Source organism: Neophocaena asiaeorientalis, unplaced genomic scaffold, assembly GCF_003031525.2.
Source record: "Neophocaena asiaeorientalis asiaeorientalis breed wild unplaced genomic scaffold, Neophocaena_asiaeorientalis_V1.1 scaffold268, whole genome shotgun sequence".
Taxonomy (NCBI): domain Eukaryota; kingdom Metazoa; phylum Chordata; class Mammalia; order Artiodactyla; family Phocoenidae; genus Neophocaena; species Neophocaena asiaeorientalis.
In genome coordinates, this window is record NW_020173979.1 from 1884511 (window position 1) to 1894764 (window position 10254).

Consider the following 10254-nt stretch of genomic DNA (forward strand, 5'->3'; position numbering starts at 1 on the left):
GGGCTCCTTAGCTGTGGCATGTGAACTCTTGGTTGCGGCATGCATGTGGGATCTAGTTCCCTGACCAGGGAATGAACCTGGGCCCCCTGCATTGGAAGTGCAGAGTCTTAACCACTGCGCCACCAGGGAAGTCCCTATTCTGGATATATTTTGAAGGCAGAGTGAACAGGACCTTTTAAAAAATTGGAGGTGCGATGTGAGACTAAGAGACGAATCAAGGACAATGCCAAGCTTCTGGCATGAGGACCGTAAGGACAGAAAACCCACTCACTAAGACAGAGGACACTACAGGCACAGCAGGTTTGGGGAGGGGTCAGGAATTCGACTGAGGCCAGGTTAAGTCGGGAGATGATTATTAGGCATCCAAATGGAGACCTGGAGTTAGAAGTTAACTCAAATAAGGACATCCAGGGAGAGTTTTAAGTCAGAGGTAAGGATTTGGCATATAGACCCAGGGCTCTCAACCCCAGGTGTACATTGGAATCATGTGGATTTCAGGGGAGCTTTTAAAGATCCTGATTCCCAGGCCCCATCTCCACGCAACTGTATCAGAACCTCTGGGGATGGGACCCAGGGAATCTGTATGTATGTATGTATGTATGTATGTATGTATGTATTTATTTATTTATGGCTGTGTTGGGTCTTTGTTGCTGTGCATGGGCTTTCTCTAGTTGTGGCGAGTGGGGGCTACTCTTCACTGCAGTGCGCAGGCTTCTCACTGCGGTGGCTTCTCTTGTTGTGGAGCATGGGCTCTAGGCATGTGGGCTTCAGTAGTTGTGGCACACGGGCTCAGTCGTTGTGGCTTGCAGGCTCTAGAGCGCAGGCTCAGTAGCTGCGGCACACGGGCTTAGTTGCTTCCCGGCATGTGGGATCTTCCCAGACCAGGGCTCAAACCTGAGTCCCTTGCATTGGCAGGAGGATTCTTAACCACTGTGCCACCAGGGAAGTCCAGCATCTGTATTTTTAAAGGTCTGCAGGTGATTCTAATGTGCAGTCAAGATTGAAAATTTCTGTTTTAAAATTAGATCATGTCATTTCTCTGCTCAAACCCTCTATGGACTTCCTATTTTACTCAAAGTAGAAGCCAAAGTTCTCACCACAGGCCTCAAGGGCTGTGCCACCCGCTGTTCCCCTTACCTCCCTAACCTCACTCCTCTACCCTCCTCCTCACTTTAGTCACTTGGTTTCCTTGTTCCTCAAAAATGTCAAGCATCTCCTGCCTCAGGGCCTTTGCACAGGCTGCCTGCACTGCCTGGAATACTCTTCCCCCAGATGCCCTCATGGCTCACTCCCTTACCTTCTTTGGTCTCTGCTTAGACGCCCCCCTACTTAACATTGCAACGTCCCTGACTTGTGCTCTCCATCTCCCTGCTCTACTTTATTTTTCTCCATATTTTTCTCTACTTATCACATCTCAAAATACTGTGTATTTTACTTTCTTCCTTGTTTTTGTCTATATCCTCTTGCTAGAATATAAGTCCATTTTCGGAACTTTTGTTTTGTTCATCACTATGCTGCATGTAGTAGGCTCTTAAATATATGTTGAAAAGAAGAATAAGTTAATCCAGTCTTCAGCCAATAAGAGCTACAGGAACTGATTTGGAAGTGGGCATGTATTAAAGAGAATGAAATAATGCCATTTGCAGCAACATGGATGGACCTAGCGATTATCATACTAAGCAAAGTAAGTCAGAAAGAGAAAGACAAATACCATATGATATCACTTACATGTGGAATCTAAAATATGACACAAATCAACATTTCTACGAAAAAAAACAGACTCACAGATATAGAAAACAGACTTGTGGTTGCCAAGAGGTAGGGTACGAGGGAGAGAAGGATTGGGAGTTTGGGATTAGCAGATGCAAACTATTATATATAGCACAGGGAACTATATTCAATACCCTGTAGTAAACCGTCATGGAAAAGAATACAAAAAAGAACGTATATATGTATAACTGAGTCACTTTGCTGTACAGCAGAAATTAGCACAACATTGTAAATCAACTATACTTCAATACAACTTAAAAAAAAAAAGAAATGGGCATGTCACCCAACTTGGGCCAATGAGATGCAAGGGAGGTGAATTGGGGTCTTCTAGAAGAGCCACAGGAAGAGATGGTATGTGGATGTGAAGGCTGCAACTGTCTCACCCATTGTCACCTTGTGTGGTGAGGGGATCTAGATGGAGGCCAAGGCCATTGCACCAGTAGGGTAGAGTTGAATGAAGGGTAGGTTCTAGGTTTGGACAATCCCTAAATTTGCTGTTTCCTTGTTTAAGCCAGTCTAAGGGGGTTTTTTTTGTTGTTGTTCATTTTTATTTTTAAGATTCCTAACTGAGAGATAGTTGTGGTATTTTTAAAACAAATTAAAACTAATTATTAGAGAAACGTACCTCAAAACCAGATTGAGGTATCACCTCATACCTGTCAGAATGGCTATCATCAAAAAGTCTGCAAATAACAAATACTGGAAGGATGTGGAGAAAAGGGAGCCCTCCAACACTGTTGGTGGGAATGTAAATTGGTGCAGCCACTATGGAGAACAGTATGGTGGTTCCTTAAAAACTAAAAATAGAACTACCATATGACCCAGCAATCCCACTCTTGGGTACATATCCCCCCAAAATGAAAACACTAATTCGAAAAGAAACATGCACCCCAGCGTCCGTAGCAGCACTATTCACAATAGCCAAGACTCAAAAATGTCAAGCATCTCCTGCCTCAGGGCCTTTGCACAGGCTGCCTGCACTGCCTGGAATACTCTTCCCCCAGATGCCCTCATGGCTCACTCCCTTACCTTCTTTGGTCTCTGCTTAGACGCCCCCCTACTTAACATTACAACGTCCCTGACTTGTGCTCTCCATCTCCCTGCTCTACTTTATTTTTCTCCATATTTTTCTCTACTTATCACATCTCAAAATACTGTGTATTTTACTTTCTTCCTTGTTTTTGTCTATATCCTCTTGCTAGAATATAAGTCCATTTTCGGAACTTTTGTTTTGTTCATCACTATGCTGCATGTAGTAGGCTCTTAAATACATGTTGAAAAGAAGAATAAGTTAATCCAGTCTTCAGCCAATAAGAGCTACAGGAACTGATTTGGAAGTGGGCATGTATTAAAAAGAATGAAATAATGCCATTTGCAGCAACATGGATGGACCTAGCGATTATCATACTAAGCAAAGTAAGTCAGAAAGAGAAAGACAAATACCATATGATATCACTTACATGTGGAATCTAAAATATGACACAAATCAACATTTCTACGAAAAAAAACAGACTCACAGATATAGAAAACAGACTTGTGGTTGCCAAGAGGTAGGGTACGAGGGAGAGAAGGATTGGGAGTTTGGGATTAGCAGATGCAAACTATTATATATAGCACAGGGAACTATATTCAATACCCTGTAGTAAACCGTCATGGAAAAGAATACAAAAAAGAACGTATATATGTATAACTGAGTCACTTTGCTGTACAGCAGAAATTAACACAACATTGTAAATCAACTATACTTCAATACAACTTAAAAAAAAAAAGAAATGGGCATGTGACCCAACTTGGGCCAATGAGATGCAAGGGAGGTGAATTGGGGTCTTCTAGAAGAGCCACAGGAAGAGATGGTATGTGGATGTGAAGGCTGCAACTGTCTCACCCATTGTCACCTTGTGTGGTGAGGGGATCTAGATGGAGGCCAAGGCCATTGCACCAGTAGGGTAGAGTTGAATGAAGGGTAGGTTCTAGGTTTGGACAATCCCTAAATTTGCTGTTTCCTTGTTTAAGCCAGTCTAAGGGGGTTTTTTTTGTTGTTGTTCATTTTTATTTTTAAGATTCCTAACTGAGAGATAGTTGTGGTATTTTTAAAACAAATTAAAACTAATTATTAGAGAAACGTACCTCAAAACCAGATTGAGGTATCACCTCATACCTGTCAGAATGGCTATCATCAAAAAGTCTGCAAATAACAAATACTGGAAGGATGTGGAGAAAAGGGAGCCCTCCAACACTGTTGGTGGGAATGTAAATTGGTGCAGCCACTATGGAGAACAGTATGGTGGTTCCTTAAAAACTAAAAATAGAACTACCATATGACCCAGCAATCCCACTCTTGGGTACATATCCCCCCAAAATGAAAACACTAATTCGAAAAGAAACATGCACCCCAGCGTCCGTAGCAGCACTATTCACAATAGCCAAGACATGGAAGCCACCTAAATGTCCATTGACAGGTGAATGGATAAAGAAGATGCACTATATATACGATGGAATACTACTCAGCCATAGAAAAGAATGAAATAATCCCATTTGCTGCAACATGGATGGACCTAGAGAATATTAAGCTTAGTGAAATAAGTCAGAGAAAGACAAAAACTATATGATATCACTTATATGTGGAATCTAAAAAATAATACAAGTGAATGTATATACAAAACAGAAACAAACTCACAAAGAAAACAAACCTGAGGAAGAGGAAGACAAACAAAAAAGAGGAAGAGGGACAAATATGGACTATGGGATTAACAGATACAAAGTAAAAAAAATTAAAAAATAATTAAAAATAAATTTTTAAAAATTAAAAAAAGACAAATTAGTTTCCAAGTAAAACTTAAATTTCTCTCAAGACATTTAAAGCCTTCATTCCTGGGCCCGAGACTCAGCAAGAACAGCAGGTCTGGAAGCCAAGAGGCCCAGGAGTGAGTCCCAGCTCTGCCATGAGCTAGCCAGCCTGTTTCTCACTCTGGGCCTCAGTTTCCCCATTTTCTAAAGTGAGACGTCTGCGTGAGCCTTTAGGTTCTCCCAGCTGGCAAGTCCATGCTTATCTGAGATGACCGGGATTTCTTTCCTTAGGCTCGTCTTCCCAGCACTCACAGATTAAGCACCTAGACCACGATCGCCAATTTGGCCCCCTGACCGAGGCAAACAAATGAAGGTGTTCCCTGCTCTTCTCTGCGACACGTGTTACCCTGCTAATTTCATCCACGACATAACTACAGCCCAGTTACAGTGGTGGTGCAGGATCAGAAAGAGAGGGATGTCAGAGGGGGTCTCAACTCCCTTCAAAATCTCAAAGAAGAGATACATGATCTGAGGAATGTGGAGGCCCAGCTAAGGATGCATTCCCCACGGCCCTGTCCTCTGAGGAAGGCCAAACTCCTTGAAGAGCCTGGGAGTCAGATTTCATGTGAGGTCATTCCCTCATTTAACAAGCACCTCCTGAGCCTACTGTGGGTGGACCAGGCCCTCAGCAGGTGCCGGAGCTACAGGCTGCTGATATGAGTGTCATTAGGGCCTCCCCGCATCAGCAGTTATACAAGCGTTATCTCTATCTTCACCATATCCCCCCAGGGTCGCTACCATTTTTGTCTGTTTTGTACTGAAGGAAACTGGGGCTCAGAGAGGGTAAGAAACATGCTCTGCGTCTCACAGAGCAAGAAAGTGCCACGGCCAACATTCGAATCCAAGTAGCTCCTGATTCCTGAGCTATGCTTTTAGGCTCTTCATAACAGCACTTGCCACGGGAATCAGATCCCATCCGTCCATTCATTGGATGTGGGCATGCATATTTTTTGGGCATCTGCTCTGTACCTAGTCTTGTCCTGGAAGCTGGGGCTTCGGCCAAGAATCAGACCCTCCAGAGCCCATGGAGGGGCTCCAAGGTCTCAATACAGAGTCTAGCTAGTGAGATGGACCAAGCATGGAGGCCTGTTCCTACTCAGGCCCAGAGAATGTGGCCCACTCATTCATTCACTCACTCACTCATTCATTCATTACCTCACTCATTTATTCACCCAACTCCTATGCCCCATGCGGTACCAGGCCTTGTGCTAAGACCTGGTACAATCCTGAACAGGAGAAACCCAATCATGACCTCACAGATTTGAGGTTCTAAAAGGAGAGGCAGACAATCAACACAAAAGCAGATGAAATGGTTCTGGTGGGGATGAGTGCTGTGAAGACAATAAAATTGGATGAGGAATGAGAGTGACTGAAGGGGCGATGAGGGTGGCCAGGGAAGGGCCCCGAGGAGATGACTTTTACAATGTAGTCAGAAAAGTGAGAGCCAGCCCATAGAGTAGCAAGTGCAAAGCCCGCAGAGCCGGGGAGAATAGAGTGGTGTAAGGGGTGACTGACGGCCTGTTTCGACCGTGGCTCCCATGAGGTCCCGGGGCATGGTCAGGCCCAGACCTACACGGCCCATATCTATAATGAAGGGTTTGGAGTTTTCTCCAGGAGCCAGTGCTGTCTCCCTACCCAGCAGCCTCTCCTGGAAACATTCCAGCTCACCGACAGCTATGACTGTAGTCGACGCCCTGCTTGCTCCCTGGGTGGGGCCGGGCCCATGTCACCAATCCCTGCTATCATGGGTCAAGGAGTGTGGCCTTCCTCAGAGGACAGGGCCGTGGGGAATGCATCCTTAGCTGGGCCTCCACATTCCTCAGATCATGTATCTCTTCTCCCACCTCCAGGGCTGGAGGCCCGATGAAACTGGCTGTGCTACAGCAAAGTAAAGCTAAGAGGCTGGCCTGAGGTCATTCAGCAGGTCCTTGGGGCAGGTGGGTCTAGAATTCAGCCTCTTCTCCAGTTTCTGGCCATGATCCTCCATCCTTGGTGGTCTCTAGGCAGAGTATAGGCTTTCTTCTCTTCTTGAACAATTAGCCCAGCCTGGGCTTGAGCGAAATGTGGTGAAAGAGGAAGGTTTTCTCTGTGTTTTCTTTTATTAATGTCTAATGTTCCCTTTTCTGTAATTGCTGACCCATTCATTTATTTGTTCCATGCACTAATTTATTCAATTGATTAAAGAATTACAAAGCACTCACTCTGTGAATTACCAGGAAGGACAAGTAGAGACTCTATCTTCCAAGAACTCATAGCTGAGTCAAGGGGTCAGGGCATGGCAGAGGGCAGAAAAGATGAGAGAGACAATTGCATATAGTTACCATACAATGTGATAGGATCATATGAAAGGCATAAGCAAATTACTGTCAGAGTACGGAGGAAAAAGTAACTAACTGCTTGGGGAGTCTGGGAAGGCTTCACAGAAGAGGTGACATTTGAGCTGGGCCTTAGAGGATCAATAGAAGTTTGCTAAGCGAGTCACATAGGAGATTGTTGAACTAGGTAGAGGGGCCCGCATGTGCAAAACACAGCAATATGGAAGGCCTATTTAGGGCAGAAATAGGATGGGACCAGGCTAAAGAAAACAAAAATAGCTCTCGCTCATCGTTTGGAGTGATATATGTCCATGTGTTTGCATCCATCTAATTTTCACAACAAGCCACAGAAGTATCAGGTTGTGGATGGAGAATTTGAGACTCAGGACAGTGAAGTCAACTGCCAAAGGTCACACAACTGATAAGAGGCAGAGCCAGGATTCAAATCAGGTCTGCCTGATTCTGGTACCCTCTACTCCTCTGTCTCAGGCTGAGATGTCAGGATGAGGACGGTCATGCCAAGGAATCCCACGGAAACTTAACTTGTTCCAGAATCTGCAGTGAGGTGGCCTGCAGCTTGGTGGAGGACATTTCAGAGTTATCTCCCAGGACACTTTTCCTCACTCTCCCTGTTAGGACTGAAGTCTTGGGCCTTGGCAGGGCAGGAGTCTCCTTGGTAATCCCTCTCTCCAGCCATCCATGTCATGCAGGCCTTGTCTCATCAACCCTGAGTTAAGGAGGGCCATGGGGACAACCGACATGGCTTCATTTTCAAAGATGTCTCTGTGCCCAGGGCTGAGGTCTCATCAAGGGGCTTCCGCAGAGGCGGGGAGCTGGGGGTGCTGACCGGCACGTTCTCCGAAGCCAGGCAGCACACAAATTACAGGCTGGCTCTGTAATGAGAGGTGGGCAGGCTGGACGACAAGGAGTGACCTGGGGTAGAGAGGGGTGGGCAGTGTCCAGGCCTGCAGGAGCACTTCAGCTGGCCAGCAGCTCAGCATCTAGCTGGCTCCAGACCGCATGCACGCTGGCCCTGCAGAGCACGAGGGGAAGGTGGGAAAGAGAATTGTGATGAATCCCACCCATGGGCCAGGGCTAAGCTAAGCTGGGGCTTTTACCTCCACTTTCTCATGTGCTCCCCCAATGGCCTAGAGAAACAGGTGTAACTTACTCAGTTTCACAGAGGAGAAAATGAAGGCTTCCAGAAGTGAAGCCAATTGCTCAGACACCTAAGAAGGGTAGAATGAAGATTCAAAATTAGGTCCGGATGAATCCGAAAGCCTGTTTTCTTCCAAGAAGGAAATGGGGGAAGAGGCGGGTCCATTCTGGAGCTGAGAAACCGTGAGGAACGGTGGGGAGCGGCAGAGAAGCAAAATGTGGAGATGAGGTTGGCCGTGGGCCTGCTGGGGTCCCCCAAATGCACGTGAGACAGAAGCCCGAGGCAGGCTTTGGGATGTTGAAGCCCGGGGTGACATCACAAGACTGAGTGGTTTGGTTACAAACTGGGGGCTCTTGTATTTTGCTTTTCTTTCTTGGATGTCTTCCCTTGCTTTTCTCTGGGCTATAAATCCCTAGGAAAGCAAATCTCTCCTCAACCCCTGAAACAGGCTGCGCCTGAGATTCCCTCCCCACTGACAGTCCTCAGAAGACTCCTCCTGCATGTGTCTTCCTGCTTGGAAGGTCCAGGTAGTTCTTTAGGAAGAGAGCCACGCTTTTCCCTGGGGTCTTGGGGCATGTTTAGAAGAGATTTCAGTTGTCAGTGGCTGGGTTACATCTGCGTGGGCTAAGCAGCTATGACTAACCTCCCCGAGCAAACGCCGGGGCCTCGTGGCACAAAAGCGAGCTAAGCGTTCTCAGCCCCTCTCGGCAGGATCACCTGCTCCTGATTCACTACGGGGCCTGCCGAGGGGGTTGTGGGTGCAGCTGCTTCCTGGGCTCAGATCACTGCATGAGCCCCAAGCTCTGACTGGAGTCTGGCTCCCCCAACCTGGCAGGACTCGTGCATTCTGGGCATGTCTGGGGGCTCTGAGAGAGCTTTCCGCTTGTGAAATGCCCATTCACAGCCGGAAAGCACCTTCCTGTGTCCAAGGTGCTTTTCTGCCGATTCCAGTGACCTAGCAGGGTGAGCAAAGGTTGGAACGCAATAGACTGAGTTTCAGATCCTGGCTTTGCATCTTAGCTGAATGACCTTGGGCAGTTGATCTCACCTCCGGAGTCTCGGTGTCCTCAGATGTAAATTGGGGGTGATAATAGTTAACCCTCACATTTGTTCATAATAGTGCTACAAAGCTGTGTAAGACCTCGGCCTCTGGGAAAAGAAGTCTCGATTCAAATTGCGGCTGTGCTGCCTGCCAGCAGTGTCATCCTGGGCACCTTGTTTGGCCTCGCTAAGCCTCAGTTTCCTCATCTATAAAATGGGGATAATGAGACTCTTTAATCCACAGGGTTGTGGTAAAGATTAAACACCATCTAAAGCAGTCCATTAGCCATTTAACATCTCTTTGCTGAGCACTTACTCAGGGCTCACCTGGGGATGCAAAAGCCCTAAAGATGCCCCGGGGTACTTGCCTTTTCCTCTTTTTTAGGAACACCATCCATTTAGACACAAATAATTTTCTTTCATCATCCAGGAATCAGAAAAGATGCTGTCACATTCATTGCAGAACACCTCCCTTTCCAAAAAGGGAAATTTCCAGTGATAGTAGCTAAGGAAACAGGCCAACAGGGCAGGGCTCTCTGTCACCAGCATCATGAAGGCTGGTGTAGGAGCTGAAATCACTAATGTCTATGTGTAGAGATGTCACGCAGTAGGTCTTTGCACCTCAGGGTGGCTGGCAAGGGCAATGCAAGCCTCTACTTCTACCCAGAGGGATGTGTTTCATTCACTGTACCAGCAGATAAGCTGTAGGATGGCCCCCATCCACCCCGGCAAAACAGGTGGCAGTGCTGAGGGTCTGGAAGAAGGCTGGTGTTAAAAGAGACTGGAAAGGCCTTGTGTGTGTTGTTTTCAGAGGCTCAAATCGCATCTTGTCAGCCCCATGGCCGCTTTCTCCTTGTGCAAGGCAGAAGTAGCTGGCATTGCCATGGCAACCAGGCAGCATCTTCCAATTTGCCCCTGAATTTTCCATAACAATGGCAGAGTCACCTAAAACATGTTTGGAAAGTGAGAGCCATGAACAGAAAATCACACCAGGGCACTGCGGGGAGCTGACAAGGAGGGGAAGTCGCGTTTCCTACCTTTTCAGTTAACCAAGAATGCAGCGAGAAGACACGGGATCAACCCAAATTCAGGCTGAGAGAAAGAAACATTTTTAAGACTTAA